This window comes from Eleutherodactylus coqui, chromosome 6, assembly GCF_035609145.1.
Source record: "Eleutherodactylus coqui strain aEleCoq1 chromosome 6, aEleCoq1.hap1, whole genome shotgun sequence".
Classification (NCBI taxonomy): domain Eukaryota; kingdom Metazoa; phylum Chordata; class Amphibia; order Anura; family Eleutherodactylidae; genus Eleutherodactylus; species Eleutherodactylus coqui.
In genome coordinates, this window is record NC_089842.1 from 26,559,214 (window position 1) to 26,574,533 (window position 15,320).

Consider the following 15,320-nt stretch of genomic DNA (forward strand, 5'->3'; position numbering starts at 1 on the left):
AGTGCTGCCTTTTGGTGGGAAAAAACTGAAAACAAATCTATTTGTCCAGCCTCTGTCCGTCCTAACGCCTGTGGACACGTGTGAGCTGCGTGAAAAACATTGCTAAATCATACGCACCCAGCTACGCTTTACTGCTGGCTTCGCCATTTGCTTTCCTTAATTGGGAAAAAAAATACCTGCTCTGCCAGAGTTATAATAACTCTGCTACCCTCACGTTCTGTGACACATAAGCAGGGACACAGCACAGTTATTAAACTTCTCATGTTCATTGAATATACGCAGTGCTGCCTTTTGGTGGGAAAAAACTGAAAACAAATCTATTTGTCCAGCCTCTGTCCGTCCTAACGCCTGTGGACACGTGTGAGCTGCGTGAAAAACATTGCTAAATCATACGCACCCAGCTACGCTTTACTGCTGGCTTCGCCATTTGCTTTCCTTAATTGGGAAAAAAAATACCTGATCTGCCAGAGTTATAATAACTCTGCTACCCTCACGTTCTGTGACACATAAGCAGGGACACAGCACAGTTATTAAACTTAGATTATTCATTCACTAGAGGCAGTGGGGCCTTTCGTTTTCCCAAAAGGGCAAAAATTATATTTGGCCTGCAGTCTTGCGCCAATTTATTTCCTGCCTGTTAAATCAAATCACTGGTAATACAGCATGCTGAGGGGTAGGCCTGGAGGACGTGGACGCGGCCGAGGACGCGGAGGGCCAAGTCAGGGTGTGGGCACAGCCCGAGCTCCTGATCCCGGTGTGTCGCAGCCGACTGCTGCGCGATTAGGAGAGAGGCACGTTTCTGGCGTCCCCACATTCATCGCCCAATTAATGGGTCCACGCGGGAGACGGTTATTAGAAAATGAGCAGTGTGAGCAGGTCCTGTCCTGGATGGCAGAAAGTGCTTCGAGCAACCTATCGTCAACACGCAGTTCTGCGCCGTCCACTGCTGCAAATCCGAATCCTCTGTCTGCTGCTCCTCCTTCCTCCCAGCCTCCTCACTCCACTACAATGACACCTGCTCAGGAGCGGGAACACTCCCAGGAACTGTTCTCGGGCCCCTGCTTAGATTGGGCAGCAGCGGTTCCTCTCCCACCAGAGGAGTTTATCGTCACTGATGCCCAACCATTCGAAAGTTCCCGGGGTCCGAGGGAAAAGGCTGGGGACTTCCGCCAACTGTCTCAACAACTTTCTGTGGGTGAGGAGGATGATGACGATCAGACACAGTTGTCTTGCAGTGAGGTAGTAGTAAGGGCAGTAAGTCCAAGGGAGCAGCGCACAGAGGATTCGGAGGAAGAGCAGCAGGACGATGAGGTGACTGACCCCACCTGGTGTGCAATGCTTACTCAGGAGGACAGGTCTTCAGAGGGGGAGTCAAGGGCATCAGCAGGGCAGGTTGCAAGAGGCAGTGCGGTGTCCAGGGGTAGAGGCAGGGCCAGACCGAATAATCCACCAAGTGTTTCCCAAAGCGCCCCCTCACGCCATGCCACCCTGCAGAGGCCGAGGTGCTCTAAGGTCTGGCAGTTTTTCACAGAGACGCCTGACGACCGACGAACAGTGGTGTGCAACCTTTGTTGCGCAAAGCTCAGCCGGGGAGCCAACACCAACAGCCTCACCACCACCACCATGCGCAGACATATGATGGCCAAGCACCCCACAAGGTGGGACGAAGGCCGTTCACCGCCTCCGGTTTGCACCCCTGCCTCTCCCCCTGTGCCCCAACCTGCCACTGAGATGCAACCCCCCTCTCAGGACACAGGCACTACCGCCTCATGGCCTGCACCCACACCCTCATCTCCGCTGTCCTCGGCCCCATCCAGCAGTGTAGTTCAGCGCACCGTTCAGCCGTCGCTTGCGCAAGTGTTCGAGCGCAAGCGCAAGTACGCCGCCACGCACCCGCATGCTCAAACGTTAACCGTCCGCATAGCAAAATTCATCAGCCTTGAGATGCTGCCGTATAGGGTTGTGGAAACTGAGTCCTTCAAAAGTATCATGGAGGCGGCGGCCCCGCGCTACTCAGTTCCCAGTCGCCACTACTTTTCCCGATGTGCCGTCCCAGCCCTGCACGACCACGTCTCCCGCAACATTGTGCGCGCCCTCACCAACGCGGTTACTGCCACGGTCCACTTAACTACGGACACGTGGACAAGCACAGGCGGGCAGGGCCACTACATCTCCCTGACGGCACATTGGGTGAATTTAGTGGAGGCTGGGACAGAGTCAGAGCCTGGGACCGCTCACGTCCTACCCACCCCCAGAATTGCGGGCCCCAGCTCGGTGGTGGTATCTGCGGAGGTGTATGCTTCCTCCACTAAAGCACCCTCCTCCTCCTCCTCCTCCTCCTCTGTCTCGCAATCAAGATGTGTTAGCAGCAGCATGTCGCCAGCAGTCGGTGTCGCGCGGTGTGGCAGCACAGCGGTGGGCAAGCGTCAGCAGGCCGTGCTGAAACTACTCAGCTTAGGCGATAAGAGGCACACGGCCCACGAACTGCTGCAGGGTCTGACACAGCAGACCGACCGCTGGCTTGCGCCGCTGAGCCTCCAACCGGGCATGGTCGTGTGTGACAACGGGCGTAACCTGGTGGCGGCTCTGCAGCTTGGCAGCCTCACGCACGTGCCATGCCTGGCCCACGTCTTTAATTTGGTGGTTCAGCGGTTTCTGAAAAGCTACCCACGCTTGTCAGACCTGCTCGTAAAGGCGCGCCGGCTCTGCGCACATTTCCGCAAGTCCCACACGGACGCTGCCACCCTGCGCACCCTGCAACATCACTTTAAGCTGCCAGTGCACCGACTGCTGTGCGACGTGCCCACACGGTGGAACTCTACGCTCCACATGTTGGCTAGGCTCTATGAGCAGCGTAGAGCAATAGTGGAATACCAACTCCAACATGGGCGGCGCAGTGGGAGTCAGCCTCCTCAATTCCTTTCAGAAGAGTGGGCCTGGTTGGCAGACATCTGCCATGTCCTTGGTAATTTTGAGGAGTCTACCCAGGTGGTGAGCGGCGATGCTACAATCATTAGCGTCACCATTCCTCTGCTATGCATCTTGAGAAATTCCCGGCAAACCATAAAGGCAGCTGCTTTGCGCTCGGAAACGGAGGCGGGGGAAGACAGTATGCCGCTGGATAGTCAGGGCACCCTCCTGTCTATTTCTCAGCGCGTACAGGAGGAGGAGGAGGAGCATGAGGAGGATGAGGAGGAGGGGGAAGAGACAGCTTGGGCCGCTGCTGACGGTACACCGGCTGATTGCCTGTCATCCTTTCAGCGTGTATGGCCTGAGGAGGAGGAGGAGGAGGAGGAGGATCCTGAAAGTGATCTTCCTAGTGAAGACAGCCATGTGTTGCGTACAGGTACCCTGGCACACATGGCTGACTTCATGTTAGGATGCCTTTCTCGTGACCCTCGCGTTGCACGCATTCTGGCCACTACGGATTACTGGGTGTACACACTGCTCGATCCACGGTATAAGGAGAACCTGCCCACTCTGATTCCCGAAGAGGAAAGGGGTTCGAGAGTGTTGCTATACCACAGGACCCTTGCGGACAAGCTGATGGTAAAATTCCCAGCCGACAGCGCTAGTGGCAGAAGGCGCAGTACCGAGGGCAAGGTAGCAGGGGATGTGCGTAGATCGAGCAGCATGTACATCCCAGGCAGTGCAACAGTCTTTAAGGGCCTGGCCAGCTTTATGGCTCCCCACCAAGACTGTGTCACCGCTCCCCAGTCACGGCTGAGTCGGCGGGAGCACTGTAAAAGGATGGTGAGGGAGTACGTAGCGGATCGCACGACCATCCTTGGTGATGCCTCTGCCCCCTACAACTACTGGGTGTCGAAGCTGGACATGTGGCCTGAACTAGCGCTGTATGCCCTGGAGGTGCTTGCTTGTCCTGCGGCTAGCGTCTTGTCGGAGAGGGTGTTTAGTGCGGCTGGGGGAATCATCACAGATAAGCGTAGCCGCTTGTCAACCGACAGTGCCGACAGGCTAACACTCATCAAGATGAACAAAGGCTGGATTTCCCCAGACTTCTGTTCTCCACCAGCGGACAGCAGCGATACGTAAGCAATACGTAGGCTGCACCCGCGGATGGAAGCTACGTTCTCTCTCACCATCCAAAACGGGGACATTTCTGCTTCATCAATCTGTGTCTAATATTCCTCCTCCTCCTCCTCCTGCTCCTCCTCCTGAAACCTCACGTAATCACGCTGAACGGGCAATTTTTCTTAGGGCCACAAGGCTCACTCAAATAATTTTTCAGAACAATTTTTATAAGTTTCAATGCGCTTAAAAGCATTGGAACTTTAACTTGAACCAATTTTTCGTTACACTGGGCTGCCTCCAGGCCTAGTTACCACTTAAGCCACATTAACCAAAGCGATTAATGGGTTTCACCTGCCCTCTTGGCTGGCCATGGCCAATTTTTGGGATGTACATTAGTACTGTTGATACAGCAATTTTTGTGGGCCCTCGCCTACAGTGTAATCAAATTAATTTTTAGGCCACCTGCATTACAGCTGACGTTACCTCAGCTGTGTTGGGCAATGCAATGGGATATTTTTATGTACCGCCGGTGGGTTCCAGGGAGCCACCCATGCTGTAGGTGCACACTGAGTTTTTAATACATCTGTACACTTCTAAAGAACCCGTCTGACTGGGGCATGCAGTGTGGGCCGAAGCCCACCTGTATTACGCACGACATTACTACCTCAGCTGTGTTGGGCAATGCAATGGGATATTTCTATGTACCGCCGGTGGCTTCCTGGCACCCACCCAGGCAGTGGGTCCACAGGGAGTTTAACCTACATGTGTCCACTTGTAAAGAACCCCAGTCTGACTGGGGCATGCAGTGTGGGCCGAAGCCCACCTGCATTAAGCACGACATTACTACCTCAGCTGTGTTGGGCAATGCAATGGGATATTTTTGTGTACCGCCGGTGGGTTCCAGGGAGCCACCCATGCTGTAGGTGCACACTGAGTTTTTAATACATCTGTACACTTCTAAAGAACCCGTCTGACTGGGGCATGCAGTGTGGGCCGAAGCCCACCTGTATTACGCACGACATTACTACCTCAGCTGTGTTGGGCAATGCAATGGGATATTTCTATGTACCGCCGGTGGCTTCCTGGCACCCACCCAGGCAGTGGGTCCACAGGGAGTTTAACCTACATGTGTCCACTTGTAAAGAACCCCAGTCTGACTGGGGCATGCAGTGTGGGCCGAAACCCACCTGCATTAACCCTTTCCAGTCCACTGTGTGACCTGTGAAGACATTAGGGTTTAAGGCTGTACAGCTCCGTTGTTGGTAGACGTCCGTCGGGGTTCTCTTACTGTATATTGCCAGCCTCTCTGCTGTCGGAGCCTATCCTACGTGTCAGCTCATGCAGTACTGGCTTTAGCCAGCATATAGCGCCGTTGTATAACAGCAGAAAAAGAGTAAGCCCCCTAGGAAAACCATATACAAATTGGATTGGAAAGGGTTAAGCACAACATTACTACCTCAGCTGTGTTGGGCAATGCAATGGGATATTTCTATGTACCGCCGGTGGCTTCCTGGCACCCACCCATGCTGTAGGTGCACACGGAGTTTTTACTACAGCTGTACACTTATAAAGAACCCCAGTCAGACTGGGGCATGCAGTGTGGGCCGAAGCCCACCTGCATTAAGCACGACATTACTACCTCAGCTGTGTTGGGCAATGCAATGGGATATTTCTGTGTACCGCCGGTGGGTTCCAGGGAGCCACCCATGCTGTGGGTCGACAGGGACTTCACAATAGGGAGTTGTACCTGCCTGTGTCTATGAATTAAAAAGCCCGGTCTGACTGGGGCATGCAGACACCTTGACAGAATGAATAGTGTGTGGCACATAGGTTCCCCATTGCTATGCCCACGTGTGCAGCTCCTGATGGCGGTGGCACAGGATTCTATTTCTCATTGCTTCTGTACAGCATTGTGGGCTATCGCTCCGCCACTTTTAAAGAGGGTAGCTGCCTAGCCGTGCCAACCTCTGCAGTGTGTGCCTGCGGTCCCTCGTCATGGCAGACGCAATTCTAAATAGACATGAGCGTGGTGTGGCATGAGGGCAGCTGAAGGCTGCCCAGGGACACTTTGGTGTGCGCTGTGGGGGGGGAGGGGGGGCGGTTGGGCAGCATGTAACCCAGGAGAAGTGTCAGTGGAGTGTCATGCAGGCAGTGATTGTGCTTTGTTGGAGGTAGTGTGGTGCTTAGCAAAGGTATGCCATGCTAATGAGGGCTTTTCAGAAGTAAAAGTTGTTGGGAGGGGGGGGGGCCCACTCTTGCCGGTATTGTGGCTTAATAGTGGGACCTGTGAACTTGAGATGCAGCCCAACACGTAGCCCCTCGCCTGCCCTATCCGTCACTGTGTCATTCCCATCACTTTCCTGAATTGCCCAGATTTTCACACATGAAAACCTTAGCGAGCATCGGCGAAATACAAAAATGTTCTGGTCGCCCATTGACTTCAATGGGGTTCGTTGTTCGAAACGAACCCTCGAGCATCACGGGAAGTTCGTTCCGAATAACGAACACCCGAACATTTTGGTGTTCGCTCATCTCTAATTGCAGTTAAAAATGTGAAAAAAATGACAATTTCTTCAAAATTTTCCCAATTTTGGCGCTTTTAATAAATTTACAGAAATTCTATCGGCCTATTTTTACCACCTAAATGAAGTACAATATGTTGCGAAAAAACAATGTCAGAATCACTTGGATATGCAAAACATTTATGGAGTTCTTCTATGTTAAACTGACATGCCCGATTTCCAAAACTTGGCCTGGTAATTAAGGCGCAAACAGGCTTGGTCACTAAGGGGTTAAAGAGATTGTTGATGAAAACAGCCAATGTATCATCATGTATCAACAAAATCCTTAAAATTACAAACCAATCTAAACTAGGCTCCCTAATACTGTTAGGCGATTTTTTTTTTTAACCATATTTCTTTTTATTGAAAACATTTTCCAAACGTAGCAAAAATAACGTATTATATAGAGATGAGTGAGCACCAAAATGCTCGGGTGCTCTTTGCTCGAGTCGAGCTTTCCGCGATGCTCGAGAGTTCGTTTCGAGTAACGAACCCCATTGAAGTCAATGGGCGACTCGAGCATTTTTCTATATGACCGATGCTCGCTAATTTTTTCAATTGTGCAAATCTTCAAAACCTACGAAAGTGATGGAAATGGCACAGAAACGGATAGGGCAGGCGAGGGGCAACATGCTGGGCTGCATCTCAGGTTCCCAGGTCTCACTATTAAGTCACAATAGCGGCCAGATTGACCCCCCCCCCCCCCCCGCTAACAATTTTTAGTTCAGACAAACCCTCATTAGCAAGGCACACCTTAGCTAAGCACCACACTACCTCCAAGCAAGCACAATCACTGCCTGCGAGACACACCGCTGCCTCTTCTCCTGGGTTACATGCTGCCCAACCCCCGCACGACCCCGCATCCAATGGGGACTCCATGTGTCCACACACTACTCATTCTGTTTGGGTGTCGGATACCTCATCGACAACGCAAGGGGTAAACCATCTACACTCTGTACCCTACCCAAGTCTGTCAGTGTTTTGGGGACAGACAGGTAAAACACCTCAATGGGATGTCTGTGTGCACCCACAGCACGTGTGGCCAGCAGGAACACACAGACAGTATATAAAGAAATCCCATTGTAGTGCCCTTGGATAGCTGAGGTTACGTGAGAGGAAATACATGTTGGCTGCGGCCCACATACCATGCCCTAGACATTAGTGTTTTTTTTTTAAAGTGCAAGGCAGGTACAACACCGCAATGGCAAGTCTGTGTGCACCCACAGCATGGGTGGCAAGCAGCAACACACAGATGGTACAAAAAGAATTCCCATTGCAGTGCCCCGGATAGCTGAGATAACGTGAGGGTAAATACATTTTGGCTGCGGCCCACAGTCCATGCCCTAGACATTCGTTGTTTTTTTAAAAAGTGCCAGGCAGGTACAACTCCGCTGTGGCAAGTCTGTGTGCACCCACAGCATGGGTGGCTAGCAGGAACACACAGACAGTACAAAAAGAAATCCCGTTGCAATGCCCCGGATAGCTGAGGTTACGTGAGAGGAAATACATGTTGGCTGCGGCCCACAGTCCATGCCCTAGATATTCGTTGTTTTGTTTTTTTAAAGTGCCAGGCAGGTACAACTCCGCTATGGCAAATCTGTGTGCACCCACAGCATGGGTGGCTAGCAGGAACACACAGACGGTACAAAAAGAATTCCCATTGCAGTGCCCCGGATAGCTGAGGTAACGTGAGGGGAAACACATGTTGGCTGCGGCCCACACTCCATGCCGTAGACATTTGTTGTTTTTAAAAAAAGTGCCAGGCAGGTACAACCCCGCTATGGCAATTCTGTGTGCACCCACAGCATGGGTGGCTAGCAGGAACACACAGACGGTACATAAAGAAATCCCATTGCTGTGCCCCAGATAGCTGTGGTAATGTGAGAGAAAATACATGTTGGCCTCGGCCCACAATCCATGCCCTAGTCAGTCGGGGTTTTTTTGGGGGCCAGATAGGTAGAACACCTCGATGGGAAGACTTAGTGCACCCATAGTATACACAGACCCCTGTAATATTCCTGTAGCAAAGGTATAAGCTGATCCCAGTAACAGTTATGTTGCAGAAGTCTAGGGAGACCCCATTAACATTTCAGTAGTAACAGTATAGACAGACCCCAGTAACATTTCATTAGCAGAAGTATAGGCAGACACCTGTAACATTTGTGTAGCAGCAGTATATGCAGACTCCTGTAACATTTCAGTAGCAGCAGAACAGGCAGAGCCAAGTATTTGTAACATTTCAGTAGTAACAGTATAGACAGACCCCAGTAACATTTTTGTTGTTACAGTATAGACAGAGCCAAGTAACATTTCTGTAGTAACAGTATAGGCAGACCCCAGTAACATTTATGTAGCAGCAGTATGGGCAGACCCCTGTAACATTTCTGTAGCAGCAGTATAAGCAGACTCCTGTAGCATTTTTGTTGCAGAAGTATAGGCAGACCCCAGTAACATTTCTGTGGCAGCAGTATAAGCAGACCCCCTGTAACATTTACATGGCAGAAGTATAGGCAGACCCCAGGACATTCTTGTAGCAGAAGTATAGGCAGACCCCTTTAACACTTATGTGGCAGAAGTATAGGCAGACCTCAGTAACAGTTATGTAGCAGCAGTATTGGCACAGCGCAGTAAAATTTCTGTAGTAATAGTATAGGCCAACCTCAGAAACATTGGGATACCATGAGCGTAGGCGAAGGCCGGAAAATTTTTTGGGATAAGAGTGTAGGCGTGGGCCCCAAAAATTGTTGTAACAGTAAAGACAGAGCCGAGTAACATTTCTGTAGTAGCAGTATAGGCAGACCCCAGTAACATTTATGTAGCAGCAGTATGGGCAGGCCCCTGTAACATTTCTGTAGCAGCAGTATAAGCAGACTCCTGTAGCATTTTTGTTGCAGAAGCATAGGCAGACCCCTGTAACATGTCTATAGTAGAAGTATAGGCAGACCCCAGTAACATTTCTGTGGCAGCAGTATAAGCAGACCCCCTGTAACATTTACATGGCAGAAGTATAGGCAGACCCCAGGACATTCTTGTAGCAGAAGTATAGGCAGACCCCTTTAACACTTATGTGGCAGAAGTATAGGCTGACCCCTTTAACACTTATGTGGCAGCAGTATTGGCACAGCGCAGTAAAATTTCTGTAGTAATAGTATAGGCCAACCTCAGAAACATTGGGATACCATGAGCGTAGGCGAAGGCCGGAAAAATTTTTGGGATAAGAGTGTAGGCGTGGGCCCCAAAAATTAGTGTACCAAGAGTACAAGTGTACCTCTGAAAAATGTATCAACCGAGAGGACAGGTGAAACTCATAAACATTTTTTTAAAGATACAGCTCACTGTTGCTTAATTTGTAACAGAGTCAGCAGGCAGCCCTGTTGAAAAAATTGGTTCATGTTACAATCTCAATACTTTTGAAACTTAGAAAAATTGTAAAAACATTGTTACATGAGCCTTTTGGGCCACAGAAAAATTGGCTGTTCAGCGCGATAACATGTTGTTTTTGGAGAAGGAGGAGCAGGAGGAGGACTAATGTCAGAGACAGATTGACAAAGCTAAATGCCCCGTTTTACCGGTGATAGAGAAGAGTGCTTTTATCTGTGGTAGCAGCGAAAAGAATCTTTAGGTGGAGAAGAGAAGTCAGGGGAAATCCAGGCCTTGTTCATCTTTATAAGTGTAAGAATGTCGGCACTGGCAGTTGACAGACGGGTACGCTTGTCTGTGATGATTCCCCCAGCTGCACTAAACACCCTCTCTGACAAGACGCTAGCGGCAGGGCAAGCCAGCACCTCCAGGGCAAACAGCGCAAGTACGTGCTACGTGTCCAACTTTGACACCCAATAGTTGTATGGAGCAGAGGCATCACAGAGGATGGTGGTACGATCAGCTACGTACTCCCTCACCATCTTTTTACAGTGCTCTCTCCGACTCAGCCTTGACTGTAGAGTGGTGACGCAGTCTTGATGGGGAGCCATTAAGCTGGCAAAGGCCTTGGAGAGTGGTCCCCTGCCTGCGCTGAGCATGCTGCCTGATCTCCACGCCTCCCCTGCTACTTGACCCTCGGAACTGCGCTTTCTGCCGCTAGCGCTGTCAGATGGGAAGTTTACCATCAGTTTGTCAACCAGGGCCCTGTGGTATTGCATCACTTTCGAACCCCTTTCCTCTTCGGGAATGAGAGTGAAAAGGTTCTCCTTACACCAAGGGTTGAGAAGGGTGTACACCCAGTAATCCACAGTAGCCAGAATGCGTCTAACGCGAGGGTTACGAGAAAGGCAGCCTAACATGAAGTCAGCCATGTGTACCAGGGTACCAGTACGCATCACATTGCTGTCCTCACTAGGAAGATCACTTTCAGGATCCTCCTCCTCGTCCACAGGCCATACACGCTGAACAGATGGGAGGCAAGCAGCATGGGTACCCTCAGCAGTGGGCCCAGCTGTCTCTTCCCCCTCCTCCTCCTGTTCCTCCCCCTCCCCCTCCTCTTTCTCCTCCAAAACGTGCTAAGATATAGACATGAGGGTGCTCTGTCTATCTATCGACATACTCTCTTCCCCTGTCTCCTGTTCCAACCGCAAAGCGTCAGCCTTTATGCTTAGCAGCGAACTTCTTAGAAGGCATAGCAGAGGAATGGTGACGCCAATGATTGCACCATCTGGATAGACTCCTCAAAGTTTCTGAGGACCTGGCAGATGTCTGCCATCCAGGCCCACTCCTCGGTAAAGAATTGGGGAGGCTGACTCCCACTACGCCGCCCATGTTGGAGTTGGTATTCCATTATAGCTCTACGCTCCTCATAGAGCCTGGCCAACATGTGGAGTGTATAATTCCACCATGTGGGCACGTCGCACAGCAGCCGGTGCTCTGGCAGATTAAACCGATGTTGCAGGGTCCGCAGGTTGGCAGCGTCTGTGGTGGACTTGCAAAAATGTGCGCAGACGCGGCGCACCTTGCCGAGCAGTTCTGACAAGTGCGGGTAGTTTTTCAGAAAGCGCTGAACCACCAAATTGAAGACGTGGGCCAGGCATGGCATGTGTGTGAGGCTGCCAAGCTGCTGAGCCACCAGCAGGTTACGGCCGTTGTCACACACGACCATGCCCGGTTGCAGGCTCAGCGGCGAAAGGCAGATGTCGTTCTGCTCTGTCAGACCCTGCAACAGCTCGGGGGCCGTATGCCTCTTGTCACTAAGGCTGAGTAGTTTCAGCACGGCCTGCTGACGCTTGCCCACCGCTGTGCAGCCGCGCCGCGTCACACCGACTACTAGCGACATGCTGCTCACATTTCTTAATTGAGAGGTAGAGGTTGCGTAGGAGGAGGAGGAGGGGAGGGTTTAGAGGAGGTGGCATAGACCGCCGCAGATACCAGAACCAAGGAAGGACCCGCAATTCTGGGTGTGGGTAGGATGTGTGCAGTCCCAGGCTCTGACTCGGTCCCAGCCTCCACCAAATTCATCCAATGTGCCGTCAGGGAGATATAGTGGCCCTGCCCGTCACTACTTGTCCACGTGTCCGTGATTAAGTGGACCTTCCCAGTAACCGCGTTGGTGAGGGCACGATTGATGTTGCAGGAGACATGCTGGTGTAGGGCTGGGATGGCACACCGGGAAAAATAGTGGCGACTGGGGACCGAGTAGCGTGGGACCGCCGCCGCCATCATGTTTTTGAAAGCCTCCGTTTCCACAAGCCTGTACAGCAGCATCTCCAGGCTGATCAATTTGGCAATGTGCACGTTTAATGCTTGAGCATGCAGGTGCGTGGGGGCGTATTTGCGTTTGTGCTCCAAGACTTGCGCTAGCGACAGCTGGATGCTGCGCTGAGAGACATTGCTGGATGGGGCAGAGGACAGGAGTGGTGAGGGTGTGGGTGCAGGCTGGGAGGCACTCATGCCTGTGTTCTGAGAGGGGAGTTGGATCTCAGTGGCAGGTTGGGGCACAGGGGAAGAGGCAGTGGTGCGACCCGGAGGCGGTGAACGGCCTTCGTCCCACCTTGTGGGGTGCTTGGCCATCATATGCCTGCACATGCTGTTGGTGGTGAGGCTGGTACTGGTGGCTCCCCGGCTGATCTTGGTGCGACACAGGTTGCACACCACTGTTTGTCGGTCATCCGCGCTCTCACTGAAAAACATCCACACCTTTGAAGACCTAGGCCTCTGCAGGGTGGCTTGGCGCGAGGGGGTGCTTTGGGAAACAGTTGGGGGAGTCTTTGCTCTGGCCCTGCCTCTACCCCTGGCCATCCCACTGCCTCTTCCAACCTGTCCTGCTGCTGCACTTTCCTCCCCCTCAGAAGACCTGTCCTCAGTTGGCTTAGCGAACCAGGTGGGGTCAGTCACATCATCGTCCAGCGGCTCTTCCTCTGAATCCTCTGTGTGCTCCTCCCTCGGACTTACTGCCCTTACTACTACCTCACAGATAGACAACTGTGTCTCATCATCATAGACCTCCTCACCCACTGAAAGCTCTTGAGACAGTTGCCAGAAGTCCCCAGCCTCATCACCCGGACCCCAGGAACTTTCCAAAGGTTGGGCATCGGTCACGACAAACACCTCAGGTGAGAGAAGAACCATTTTTTCCAATCAAGGCAGGGGCCCAAGAACAGTTCCTGGGAGTCTGTCTGCTCATCAGAATGTGTCATTTTCATGGAGTGAGAAGGCTGGGAGGAAGGAGGAGCAGCAGCGAGAGAGTTCAGAGTTGCAGCAGTGGACAGTGTAGAAGACTGGGTGGTCAATACATTGCTGGATGCATTTTCTGCCATCCACGACAGGACCTGCTCACACTGCTCATTTTGTAATAAAGGTCTACCACGTGGACCCAAAAATTGTGATATGAAGCTGGGAACCCCAGAAACTTGCCTCTCTCCTAATCCCGCATCAGCCGGCTGCGATTGAGCTGGACCAGGAACTCGGCCTGTGCCCACACCCTCACTTGGACCTCCGCATCCTCGCCCGCGTCAACGGCCACATCCTCTAGGCCTACCCCTTCCCCTCAGCATGGTGTATTACCAATAGAGCAGACACAGAGCGGTCTGAATAATTATGCAATTAGTGGCGTGCAGTTGGAGGCTGACAGCGGTTATGTTACGCACACTGCAGTCCGCAAAAAATTATACGCTAGGCTGCAAAAAGGCCTAGCTGGGTAATAGTGAGCCACTACAACAGTAATGCACACGCTCACAGGTAGCTTTAAGGAGGAGGGGTTTTTTTTCAGATTTTTTTGAAAAAAACAGCAGCCTAGATAACGTGTATATATTTTCCCTCTATCAGCGACTGTGGGCGTATACTGTGCGTGAAGTTGACGAAACGCACAGAGCGGGGTAAAAAATTAGGCAATTATTGGCCTGCACTTGGAGGGTCACAGCGGTTATGTAACGCGCACTGTAGGCCGAAAAAATCATACGCTGGGCTGCAGAAAGGCCTAGCTGGCTAATAGTGAGCCACTACAACAGTAATGCACATGCTTACAGGTAGCCCTAAGGAGGAGGGTTTTTTTCAGATTTTTTTGAAAAAACCAGCAGCCTAGATAAAGTGTATATATTTTTCCCTCTATCAGCGACTGTGGGCGTACGCTGTGCTTGAAGTTGACGGGACGCACAGAGTGGTGTAAAAAATTAGGAAATTATTGGCCTGCACTTGAAAGGTCATAGCGATTATGTTACCCACACTGTAGGCCGAAAAAAATATACGCTGGGCTGCAGAAAGCCCCAACTGGGTAATAGTGAGCCCCTACAACAGTAATGCACACGCTCACAGGTAGCCCTAAGGAGGAGTGTTTTTTCAGGTTTTTTTTTTCAAAAAAACAGCAGCCTAGATAGCGTGTATATGTCTTTTCCTCTATCAGCGGCTGTGGGCGTATACTGTGCGTGAAGTTGATGGGATGCACAGAGCGGTGTAAAAAATTAGGCAACTATTGGCCTGCACTTGGAGGGTCACAGCGGTTATGTAACGCACACTGTAGGCTGAAAAAATTATACACTGGGCTGCAGAAAGTCCTAGTGAGGACTACAGTGAGCCACAACAGTAATGCACATGCTCACAGGTAGCCCAAAGGAGGAGCTTTTTGGGGTACTTGTTAACAGGATTCTACACTACCACTGTCCCTGCCTCACCAGTACTGCCCCTAAACTCTGTATAATTGGCTGCAGACTGACAACGCAATAGTCTGCACAGCCCAAAATGAAAGCAAAAAAATGTGCAAAACTGTTCCCATCAGCCACAACAGTAATCCACACGGTCAGATGTGGCCCTAAGAAGGACCATTCGGGTTCTTGAAGACGCCAACACTCTCCCTATAGCAACAGCACTCTCCCTTATCTCTTCCAGCGTGTGTCTGAGGCGAGCAGGGGGCGGGAATGCTTTATATACTCGGCGGTCACTTGATCTCTCCAGCCACTCACTGCAGGGGGGTGGGATAGGGCTGGAACATCACAGGAGGAAGTTGTAATGCCTTCCCTGCATGTCTATTGGCCATAAAATGGCGCTAAACATGCAGGGAAGGAAATGGAATTGACTCGAGCACCGCATGGTGCTCGTCTCGAGTAACGAGCATCTCGAGTACCCTAATACTCGAGCGAGCATCAAGCTCGGACGAGTACGTTCGCTCATATCTACTTCTGACCAGTGATAAGAGAGCGTGCCCGTGCTTCCATTCACTGATAACAAGTGAATATCTTGAAATTGGTGAAAAACAGAACCTCCTAGCATAAGAAAAAGTGGCAGAACTTTAAATCGCACAATCCTAAT